The sequence below is a fragment of the Chlorocebus sabaeus genome, chromosome 29, assembly GCF_047675955.1.
Source record: "Chlorocebus sabaeus isolate Y175 chromosome 29, mChlSab1.0.hap1, whole genome shotgun sequence".
Classification (NCBI taxonomy): Eukaryota; Metazoa; Chordata; class Mammalia; order Primates; family Cercopithecidae; genus Chlorocebus; species Chlorocebus sabaeus.
In genome coordinates this window covers 20,282,546-20,293,573 of record NC_132932.1, presented here as the reverse complement: position 1 = coordinate 20,293,573, position 11,028 = coordinate 20,282,546, and the positions used below count along the sequence as shown (strand labels likewise).

General features: G+C 40.7%; 1 long non-coding RNA gene across 1 annotated transcript in view; it reads right to left on the bottom strand.

Annotated features, from left to right (window-relative positions):
• Positions 1-2,135: 2,135 nt before the first annotated feature.
• LOC119620315 (uncharacterized) overlaps positions 2,136-11,028 on the bottom strand; it is a 33,795-nt gene continuing 24,902 nt past the window's right edge. The window contains exons 4-6 of the long non-coding RNA XR_005236852.2: positions 7,119-7,158; positions 5,002-5,124; positions 2,136-2,507 (exon numbers count right to left, since the gene is read on the bottom strand). This is a non-coding gene — a long non-coding RNA (uncharacterized lncRNA). The remainder of the gene's footprint in view (positions 2,508-5,001; positions 5,125-7,118; positions 7,159-11,028) is intronic.

Genomic DNA, 11,028 nt, shown 5'->3' with positions numbered 1-11,028 from the left:
ACGCCTGGCTAATGTTTTGTATTTTTAGTAGAGATGGGGTTTCGCCATGTTAGCCAGACTGGTCTCGAACTCCTGACCTCAGGTAATCCTTCCACCTCGGCCTCCCAAAATTCTGGGATTACAGGCGTGAGCCACCATACCTGGCCATTTTTCTCTGATTCTTAATAAGATTTGTATTCCTGAAAGTTTAAGAACCAATAAATCCAACCTTTAGGTGTGCAGATAAGGAAACGGAATCTCAGAAGTGAAATAGGCTCCTTGATGTCATATGGTTACTTAGTAGGGGAACTGGGACTTCGATATTCAGTTGACTTGGTGTCCTTTGACTCATTCTATCTGATTCGTGCAAGGTGAAATGTATCTGGCCAGGGGTGTTGGAGGCGGGAGTGGACCTCAAATTTGCAAAATAAATCCAAGAATTTATTTGTATCTGGCTAGATTTATTTGATTTAATAACCAGGTACAATAAGCTGACATTCTGAGAGCCCTTCTAATTTCTGAGTAGTTATATGGAGATCTTGATTAACTGTGATTCTAACAACTGAAAATGTCTCATGGACAGAATTTTCCTTGTACTAGCTGTCTAGGAAAGAGGGAAAATAATAAGTTGGTAATAGGGGTTCAGTAAAAATGAATGTCCTGTAGTTGGCCTCAAAGTCACTTCAGGTTGAACTCAATTGCCTGTATTCCCACCAGTGAGAATTGATAATTGATGTTTAGCATGATCACCCCGGGGCATTGCAAGATTCTCAATTATCAAAGAAAGATTTAATTATGTTCACTAGACTCTACTTAGTTCCCAATTAAGCAGAACATTATGATAACAGGAGCATGCTTCCTGTATACACCTCAGTTGATCAGAGTTTGGTTTAGAATTGACCTGGGTTCCTGGCCTGGCCCACGCCGAGTGCTTCCATGAGCCCTGTTTCTGTCTCTACGGTAGAAGTCAGAACTCTGAAACACTTTTTTAAAAAGGGAACCTAGAACATATATTCTGTGGAATAATCTTTCATGATGGATTTGATGTCCTGTCCCCATTCTTCTCCCCATGGACTTGACCTAGGAGAGCCCATATTGTTTCCGAGAAAGGGTTAACTGAACCTGTCTCACTTGGGGATCCCAAAGATCTTACCAATTCAAACCAGTCTGTCTCTCCTTGTGCACAAGGTGACAGACGGAAGACTTTGACTTGCTTCTTAAATCTTTGGGAAAACCAGTGAATAGGTTAGGACCAAATGTCAGCTTAGGTCTCAGTTCCCATGTCTTTTAGGAGTACCCCAAAAGGTTGCCAAGGGAAGGAAGAAAGAGATCAGAGAGACAGAAAAGGCAAACACAAGCATAACAGAATATCCCCATGCTATGTTTGTGGAAGTCTACCTACTTGAGCATATCACCATTTCTGACTCTTTAGGGGCATAAAACAGGCCACTAAGAAACATCAGTTTTCTGCGTTAACCTTTTCCTGCACACATGAGGAAGGGGTAAGTGGTTTTCCTTACCACAATTTAAAAACAGCTTCTTTATCTCGGTCCTGAAGGTCTGAGAATCAGATTTCTACCCAGACATGTTCCAACTTCCTGGCCTTTACAGCGTGGATGTGAGGCAGAAAATCAGACTGACTGATGTGGGTCTGGGTGAAGCGGGAGGCAGGCAGCCCACAGCACAGGTGCGAGAGGCAGAGAAAGGACTGGATCCAATCCCTTCCCTGGCACTTACTAGCCTGTTTATCCTCATGAAAGTTCCTCGACCTCTCTGAGCCTCCATTTATGTAATCTGTAAAAGAAGGGCCATGAAAATACGTTCCTCAGCACTTTCTGTGAGGATTAAGAGAATACATTTGAAAAGCGCTTGTGTAAATGGCTGTTTGAAAGACTGTGGTTTTATGATTTCCCTAGTTGAGTATGCAGTGGAGAGGCTGGGAACACTTGCCTACACTTTTCATCAACCTGCCTTGCTTTTTTCCTGGGTGGACTCCAATATACTTGGGAAAAAAAAGAGGTGTCTCATTTGTCCTGCTCTCGTCTCTCCATGTGGTTCGAGCTAATGGCGAAGATGGGGAACTGCCAGGGTTGCAGGATGTGGGCTCCTTGCCAGCTCTGATGCCGCAGGCTGTCACCCAGCAGGGTCCCACAAAATGCCAGTTAAGTACCTTTATTGAAACATGAAAAATGTAAAATTATTCGGTCAGCTTTGGCACACTCTGCGCTTTGATATGGGCACATTTTTGCCATTTCCATTTGTACTTTATTATTTCATGTGATAGCTGCTAGATCAAACCCTGGTCTGCATCTTTGCCAAAATGTGCATAGTTAACTTCTTTTCTCAACTTGGGATCCAAGAACATCTACTATGGATTATGAATGAGGCTGCAGGATGTGGGGCTTCCTGTCTCGAGTAAGCCATGGAACTTAGATAACCTCAGCTGGGGTGACCAGTCCACTTTTCCCCCTTGAACTTAATCTGCCAGGGATTATTTCCAAGATAACAGGTGATTTTTAGCTTCTGGGCTACAAATAGAAGAAGGGTAGAAAAATGACAACTGATAGGTTTCATTCATAGCACTTGGGAGTTTTGCTTCCAAAATATATGTTTGAAATTTTCCCTTGTAGAACTCTCCATAGAGGACATGGGAACATCCATCTATTGTATCCACTGGGGCAAGTGGAATGGAAGTTGAGCTTTTTCCTTGGAGTTAAACAGAAGGATTTGGACAATCAAGGGAAGAATTTTCTTTTAGATAGCAAACACTGTGTAGACTTTCCAAGGTTCCCTAGGAAGTTTGAGGCTTTCTGGGTTTGTTGGAGATGCTTGCTTCAACCACAACTCAAACATAGAAACAAACTGAAAACTGTCTTAATTTCAAGCATTAGTAGAAACAAAGAAAGAGGAAGCCCTATGAGGATAAGGGCCAAATGGACAAGAAACAAAACTGGCAAGAAATTACATCTGTCACTGCCTAAGGAATGGCTTCGTGACAATCAACCTGGGTAGGGAAGGGATGATGACGGTGTGTAGGCGTATGCTGAGCTTTAGGTAGGGAGAAGCCTGTATTTGGTGTTTTGTTTTTCAAGACCTTATTACTTTCACAGCTTCTTACATTTCTTGGAATTAGAGATTGGAGAAAATGAACAATTATTAAGGGTCCACTTGTGCCAGGCTTTTACCTCCACTACCTAACTTTCGTCTCTCTGCCACCTGTGAGGAAGATGTGGTTGTTCTCCTGTCTTATAGATGAGGATACTGATGGTTAAGGAAAGGATAAGCTGCTCAAGGCTTAAGGACAGAAACTTAGTAAATCCTGAGATAAGAGATGTGAGGCAAGTTTTGTTCCCCTACAGCCTTTTCACTGGTTTGCGTTGCTTAAGCAACCTACGGAATATTCACTTATTCTTTATTTTGAGGATATTACCTTCATCTGACTAAATCTGAAGGTTGGGGGGAAATGAATTTTCTACAATAGAGGAAGGCCTATTTAGAACTGATATCATCTTCCACATCCTAATTTGTTGTGTGGGTAAGGAACTCCTGATGAAGGAAGGTAATATTTTGGATTTGGGTCAATTGGATGTTTTCAATATCCATCTATTCATCCATGTATTCACTCATCTACCCATTCATTTTATCCATCCATCCATCCATCCATCCAACTAGCCATAGCTTTCTATGTGCTAGAAGAGATGTGTAAAAATGAGAATTATAACACCTACTTAGAGATTTTTTATTAGTTTAGAGAAAATTTATGAGAAGAAGTAAGCATATTGGTACATGCCCAATAAGTAGGAGCACTTACTGTAATGAAAAACAGTCACTGCCCTCATGAAAATGCAGTGTAGGAGCTAGGAGGAAGAAAGAAAATTATTCATAAAGCAAGTTTGCATGCGATGAATGCCGTGGTAAAGGTAAACATCAAAAGAAAATTTTATGGAAGTTGGGGGAAGAAACCTCTCCTGAATGGAGATTCAGGCAAGGCCTTGGAAAATGGGTCTGATTTCAACAGGGGGAGGTACATTTACCAGGATAAGGAGGGTTCCTAGTGATCTTCCCTCTGTCGGTGTGTTGGGGGGTGCAGATTTGTCATGGCATGGAGTTTGATTTAAAATGACAGTTCATGAGGGGGAAGAAATGAGATGGAGATGGAAGTTTGACCAAATGCTGGAGGATCTTGAGTGGTAAGCTTCAGGTCCAACCATGCCGTTGGTAATGGCTGCCTATCCCTGCATGTGAGTGGTAGAGTTGCAAGACATTCAACCAAGATGATAATTGCAGAGCTCTTCTGGAACATTCAACATGACTGCAGCACTGTTTTTTCTTATCATGTAATGTGATCTGTCCTAATTCCCCATTCCTGATCAGGCTTTTGTCACTGGACTTCTTCCTATGCCTGTTCCCAACTCTTAGTCCCAACCTTCAGCCCCTCCTGTCACTTACCTCATCCTTGTATCTCAACTCATCCTGAGCCTCTCTCTAACCCTAGGAGGAAGGGTTGGGATGAACTGAGGCTCGGAGATTGGGGCAGGAGAACTGTTCTACAACACTTGATTTTTGTTGTTGTTGTTTTTAATTTGTGATTTTAGGGGCAGCATTCAGATGTCCTTGCATCAAAGCAGCTCTGACAGCATGACTGAATTAACCAGAGTTGAGTCAAAAAGTCTCATCCCACTCTCAAATTGAGAGCAGTTGGCATTTCCATCTTCTGAGCCCAGAGTTTGGATCTGTCTCCCTGAGCACCCGCCTCTGCAGGGCAGAGGGTGAAGGACAGGGGGCCAGTGGGGCTTTGAGGTGTAATTGGAAATGCAATGCAATGAGGTGCTTTGCTGGTGATATGCTGAGACAAATGGCCAACAGAGACCCACGCCCACAGCAGAAATCCATCACTTGGCAATATTTACTCCACAATTTACTCAGTTTCTAAAACTGGAACTGATCTCATGAGGACAAAACACAGCCCCAGTTCCAGCCCTGGGAGTTGGGGAAGAGAACTTGGTCTGGCTTATCAATTACTGTATCTGCAATTGTGGAATAGGCAGCTATGAATCAAACAGACTGGGCACATCTTCATATTTCAGAAATGGGTGTATGGAAATGCATCCTCCTGGGTGTGAGTCCCATCTCCTTTTTCCAGGCCTGAAATAAAGAAAGTGGAGAGTTTGTGGGGTCTGTGCTTTTTCACTGAGCAAGTGGTTCCTTCAAAGTCGTAGATCTGCAAATCAGGTTCTTGCTAGAGAAAAAGGTGATATGAGACAAGGGAGCAGTCAAGGTCAAGAGCTAGGAATAAAAGAATGAATATAATAGAGGGCCTGAAAGAAAACAGAATGGCAAAGAGTATGTGCTCAATAAGTCTCCCTTCCTCTCTCCCTCCCTCCTTCCTTTCCTTCTTTTTTCTCTCCTTTCTGTTTTTTGGTAACTTTTTACAAACTGAATGCATCTATGTAATTAGCACCCAGATGAAGTAGCAGTACACTCTCAGCATCCCAGAAGGGCCCCCTCACTCCCACTTCCATGGAGTAACATACAGTAACATGGAGGAATCGCACAAAAGTTAAGCAAATAAGTTGCTTACATTTGTGCAAATAACTTAAGTTGCTTAACTTTGTGTGATTCCTCCATGTTGCTGTATATTGTTGTAGATGGTTCGTTCTGGTTGTCCAATAGCATGCCATTGTGTGAATATCTTTATCCGCTCTGGAGTTGGTGATATTTGGGGTAGTTTCCAGTTTGGGGCTATAATGAAATAGTGCTGCTTTGCACATTCTAGTGCAGGTCTTTATGAACAAACATATGCATGTCTGTTGAGTATATATCTAGGGGTGAAGTTGTGGGATGCCAGGGTGCACATATGTTCAGCTTTATATATAACAACAAATGGTTTTCAAAAGTGGTAGCTCCAAAACAAACATCTATTAGCCACATAGATACCATTAGCTAGTGAAAGCACTGGATGTTATGCCAAAACTTGCTTAACACATATTTGTTAGTTGAAAGTGATTTGAGATACTTTGCATTAAGGGACTACTCATAGCATTTATGTCTTGTGTGTTCAGTTCCCCCTTCTTGGTCCTTTTCATAATAGCTAAAATAATAACTAACATTTATGAAACAACTTCTGCAAGTCAGGAGCTATGCAAAGTTTTTCATATGCATCATCTCATTTAATGGTTTTTTTTTTTTTTTTTTGGACAGAGTCTCGCTCTTTCACCTGGGCTGGAGTGCAGTGGCATGATCTCGGCTCACTGCAATCTCTGCCTCCCAGGTTCAAGCGATTCTTCTGCCTCAGACTCCTGAGTAGCTGGAATTATAGGCACGCACTACCATGCCTAGCTAATTTTCATATTTTTAGTAGATACAGGGTTTTACCATGTTGGCCAGAGCTGGTCTCGAACTCCTGGCCTCAAGTGATCTGCCCTCCTCAGCCTCCCAAAGTTTTAGGATTACAGGCGTGAGCCACCGCACCCCACCCTCATTTAATCTTTGCAACAATCCTGAGGCAGTTAATATTATCCTCATTTTAAAGCTTTAAAATGGAAGATTGGAGAGGTTAGTGAATTTTCCATGGTCATAGAGTGAGCAAGTGGCATAGCTGGAATTTGAGCAGAGGGAATCTCATACCAGCAGAAGTTCCCTCAGCAGGTGCATTAACTCTCTAAGGAAAAGGAGAGGCATTTAGAAGATTGTCAATAGATTTCCCCAGGTGTGAGTGTCTGCTGGGGAAAGATGGAAACCCTCACCTAGCACAGTCAGCAAGGACAGTAGCTATCTCCACAGGCTGGAAGGACTGGCCAAAAGGGTGCAGAACAGGTGTCCAGAACAGGGATCAGCAAGGGCCAGATGGCAAGTTTTCAGGCTTTGTAGGCCATACAGGGGATCCCTGTTGCAACTACGCAACCCTGCCACTGCAGCTGTAGACAATATGCAAATGAATGGGTATGCCTGTGTTCCAGTGGAACTTTATTTGGAAAACAGGCAGTGGGTTAGATTTGGCCCACAGGCCAGAGTTTGTTGCCCCTGGCCTGAAGGCCTTTGAATCACAAGCCTGGTGTAAGGGCGGGAGATGGAGTGGAAAGCTAGTGGTGGCGCATGAGGGGCTAATTGCTGTGGCAAACTGCCATGTAGTAACTTACCTCTTTGTGGTGCATGTTCTCAACTCCCAGGCTGCCCTTCCTGTAAAAGCAACAGATCAAACCATGCCTCTGGGTGCAAGTCTTGGAGAACCTGAAACATGCAGTTCAGAGTCCTGAGTCTCTGACTGTTGCCACAGCTTTTCTGGCTATGGGTGGAGAAAGCGCTTGTATCCATTAGCCCACTGGGGGTGGGCTTTCAGGTTATTTCAGCAGCATTTATTTGTGATAGGGGACTATTATGCAGATAATGGTCTGCATTCAACAGCACTAGAATCCCAAGATAAAACCAGAACTTCTCAAACTGGGTTCCAAAGAACAGTAGTGTTCCCTGGGATGCCAATGGGTATTCCACTCAAAAAGGGTTGTGGAAACAGATGGATTTGAAATGTCAGGATAAATACATTTACTATATTTCTTTACTAAAGAATCTTCATTTAAAAAAAAATCTTTAAAGATATTCATGTCTTTCAATTCTCAGTTTAAATACCTTTTACTCAGAGAGGATTTCTCTGACAGCCCAGTGAGCTATCGGGTCACTGTATGCCCCACCTCTCTCATTTTCCTGTCTGCATGTTCTCTAATATTTGTTTTTGTGCTCCTTTTCTTCTTCCATCATGGTTGGAATCTTATCTGTCTTGCTTACTCTTTTTCCATACTACCTAAAGCACTGTCTGGTACATGGTAGGTGCTCAATAAATGTTTGTTGATTGACTAATAAAATGAATGTGCATGGTATATTAATAAGTTTGAGACATAATATATGGCATTTCTAAACCATCTAGGAAATAAGATAAACTTTTTTTTGGCAAAACCCACTGGTATTTCATAGGACATTAGGGATCCATGGAACACATTTGGCAAATAATGGTTTTAGACCAATGCCATGTTATATCTCTGCTGCCTTGTGACTGTTGACTTTCTCTTGGTTTGGAAACTGGTTTCAGCATGTTATAACTGTTATGATGTGAGTGGATTTGAAGTTAGTTCTATCGGAAACCTAGGGTCATTCCTCTGGTTGGTGAATACCACCAGCTAATGACCATACAACCAGTCTGCAGGCCTTGCATTGACATGAATTCTGGTCCTTACTTGATTGGGATAAAATAATACAAGCAATAGATGTGGAGGTTTAGAGAAGGGTTCTTTCTAGAGGCTCAAGAGAGCCATTCTGATTCTGATCAGGAAGCCATATGGCGATAAGGATAGCTTTAGCTTCAGGTTTCACATTAAAGGCAGGGTCAGATTTCACAGTCACAGCATCTGATGAAGCTTTTCCTAGGGGACCTGGGGAAAAGCAACTTCTCTAATGAATGGTCAGCAATGAATTCTCCCCCATCCTTCCCCCCCGCAAAACAATGCATGTTAACATTTCTAATCTCCAGATCCCACCAACCAGTGCTAGCTCAATGCCCTACACTTTTGACCCAGAGCATCCATATCCCAGCCCTCTGAAGATAGAATTAAGCCGACCAGTCCTGAGGATAATGCAGATACCTTTTATTTTTCATATTTAGATTAAGAGGACACTATAAGCAAATCCCACTTTCTCTTTGACTTTAATTGCACCAACCTAATATGTTCTAAAGGAAAAAAAAAATGGACCCAAATAACAACTAAATTTTTGTACTTTAGAAGGGGTTAAGATAATAATATTTGAAGAAAAATGGGCATTAAAATTCAAGAAGTGTTTTTGTCAAGAACCCCTCACATTTGTTGAGCACTTACTACGTACCAGGAAATAGCCTAAGTATTTTTCCTGTCTTCTGTTACGTAACCTCACAGCAATCCTGTGAGGAATATATGGCTGTTTTCCCCCTTTTACAGATACAGATAAAGAACACCAGGCATTTGCTTTAGTTCTTGCAGTCTTTAAGTAGCAGTTGCAGTTTAAACACTGGCAGTCTGACTCCAGATTCTAATACATTCCATTCACCAGTCTACAGCATCCTTTTTATTTTTACCTGTCCTTTCTCCACTAAACATATTTTTCCATAAAGGTAATACCAGTTCACTATTTGTAAAAAATTTAATTAATATGTAGTTATAAATTATAGGGAGAAAAAATTCCCCATTAAATTCTACTTCCTAAGACAACTTTGTAAGCACTTGCTAAGTATTCTTCTAGATGTTTATGTACATATAGCAATGAGATGTTTCTATCATTATATACCTATATCTTTATCATTTTTACACACGATTATTCAATTTGCTTTTCCTGCATACCAATGTACTTGAACATTTTTCATGCCAACACATATAGCCAGCTTAATCTTGTGTGATAGTTATATAGTTTTTTAGTTCATGGTTGTACCATAATTTAAATAAATGGAAGTATATTTTCTTCTAGCATTTCACTTGGGCTCGACTTTGTTTATGCTGTTTATTTTTTGATATTATATATGTTACTTTTTAATAGTGAAATATACCAAATTTTCTTTAGTGGTTTATTTTTGCTGCAAGGCTTTTCCCCCATGATCTAACTTTTATACTTAATGATGTCTGAGTTTCACAACATATCATTTCCTTTTCCTTATATCTTGTTGCTTTCATAGAGCTTCTCTGCCATACTATTCTTCACTCGCTTGTGCCAAGAGTTAACACATTTGTAGCTTTAAAATTTCTTTTACTGGAAGGCCTCATTTCTGTGCCACTCAATAGAGCTCTGCATGATAACATTTGAAAGTTTGAAATCTGATGTACATATTTATTTAAATTAACATATATAGGTTTCTTGGCTGGGCTTTAGGAAAGCCAGAGTTGATTTTGGGTACTGCCACTGACTTTCTGGTTGACTTGAATCCTATGGGTCAGTATCTTCTCCGTCTTGACATCAGTGCTAGGAGATTTGCCTAGGAATATAATCTGTTTCTTTGGCATATTATTATTTTCTTGTTGTTGTTCATATGTTTATTAAATGCCTCTCTGTGCCGGGGAGTGGAAAGTAGTGGGTGGAAAGTTTTTCAGAATTTTATCAGCAGACACTTTCCTATCAAAATTCTTTCAAATGCTAATGTTTGATGTCAGGAAGAAAGAGATCCAGAATGCTATGGTCACTCTTAACCCCCTTTGCTCTATGACCTCTCTGTTCTGTGGTGGCCAACTGAGAACACAGTAGCATCATTACTCCAAGTCTCTTGGGGAAGATCAAAACACTCAGTGGCTGTAACATGTTTATCTATGCCTACGCATTTCTGTCTGCCTATGCGGTTATCAATTCATACACTACAAGGCGGTGAGTTATAAGCTTTTAGTTTTTTTTTTTTTTTTTTAATCCCACTGATTCCCTTTGAAAGCTAAAGACACTTTCTCCAGGTAGATATATATAAAAACTTGTGAACAATTCAGGGCAATAAGCCACTTGATTAGGTTTAAGTTTTTACAGGTAAACACTACTTGGGCTTTGTCTTAGCAAATTAAGATCTTAAAGGTCAGGATAATACAGCAACTTCCAGTGAAGTAAATCTCACAATTTTTTTTTCCAATTATATATCTCTCATGTATCTGTACTGGACACAATATCCTTCCTATGTCCATATCCCAACTTTGTCTTCAACATCTTTCATACTTGATTTATACTTGTGAAAGTCATAAGTACCTTTGATGGATAAACTAAAATGTTACTTTTCGAAGAAAGCCTTTTCTGACAATGTAAGTAGATGGCATATCTCCCTTCTCCAAAGTTGCACCCAAGCATTTGTACCTCTCTCTTGAATCATCTATGATTTACTTGGTTATAAAAATAGTTGTCCTTCATCTATTCAACAAACCCTTACTAGGCATTGAGAACCTCAAAATAAATATAATGTTCTTGCCCTCCCAGAGATGAAGAATCAGATATACATCTGAGAGTCTCCAGAAAATTAAAAACCCTAGATAAGCATACATATGCACTTACACCAAACATTTGAAT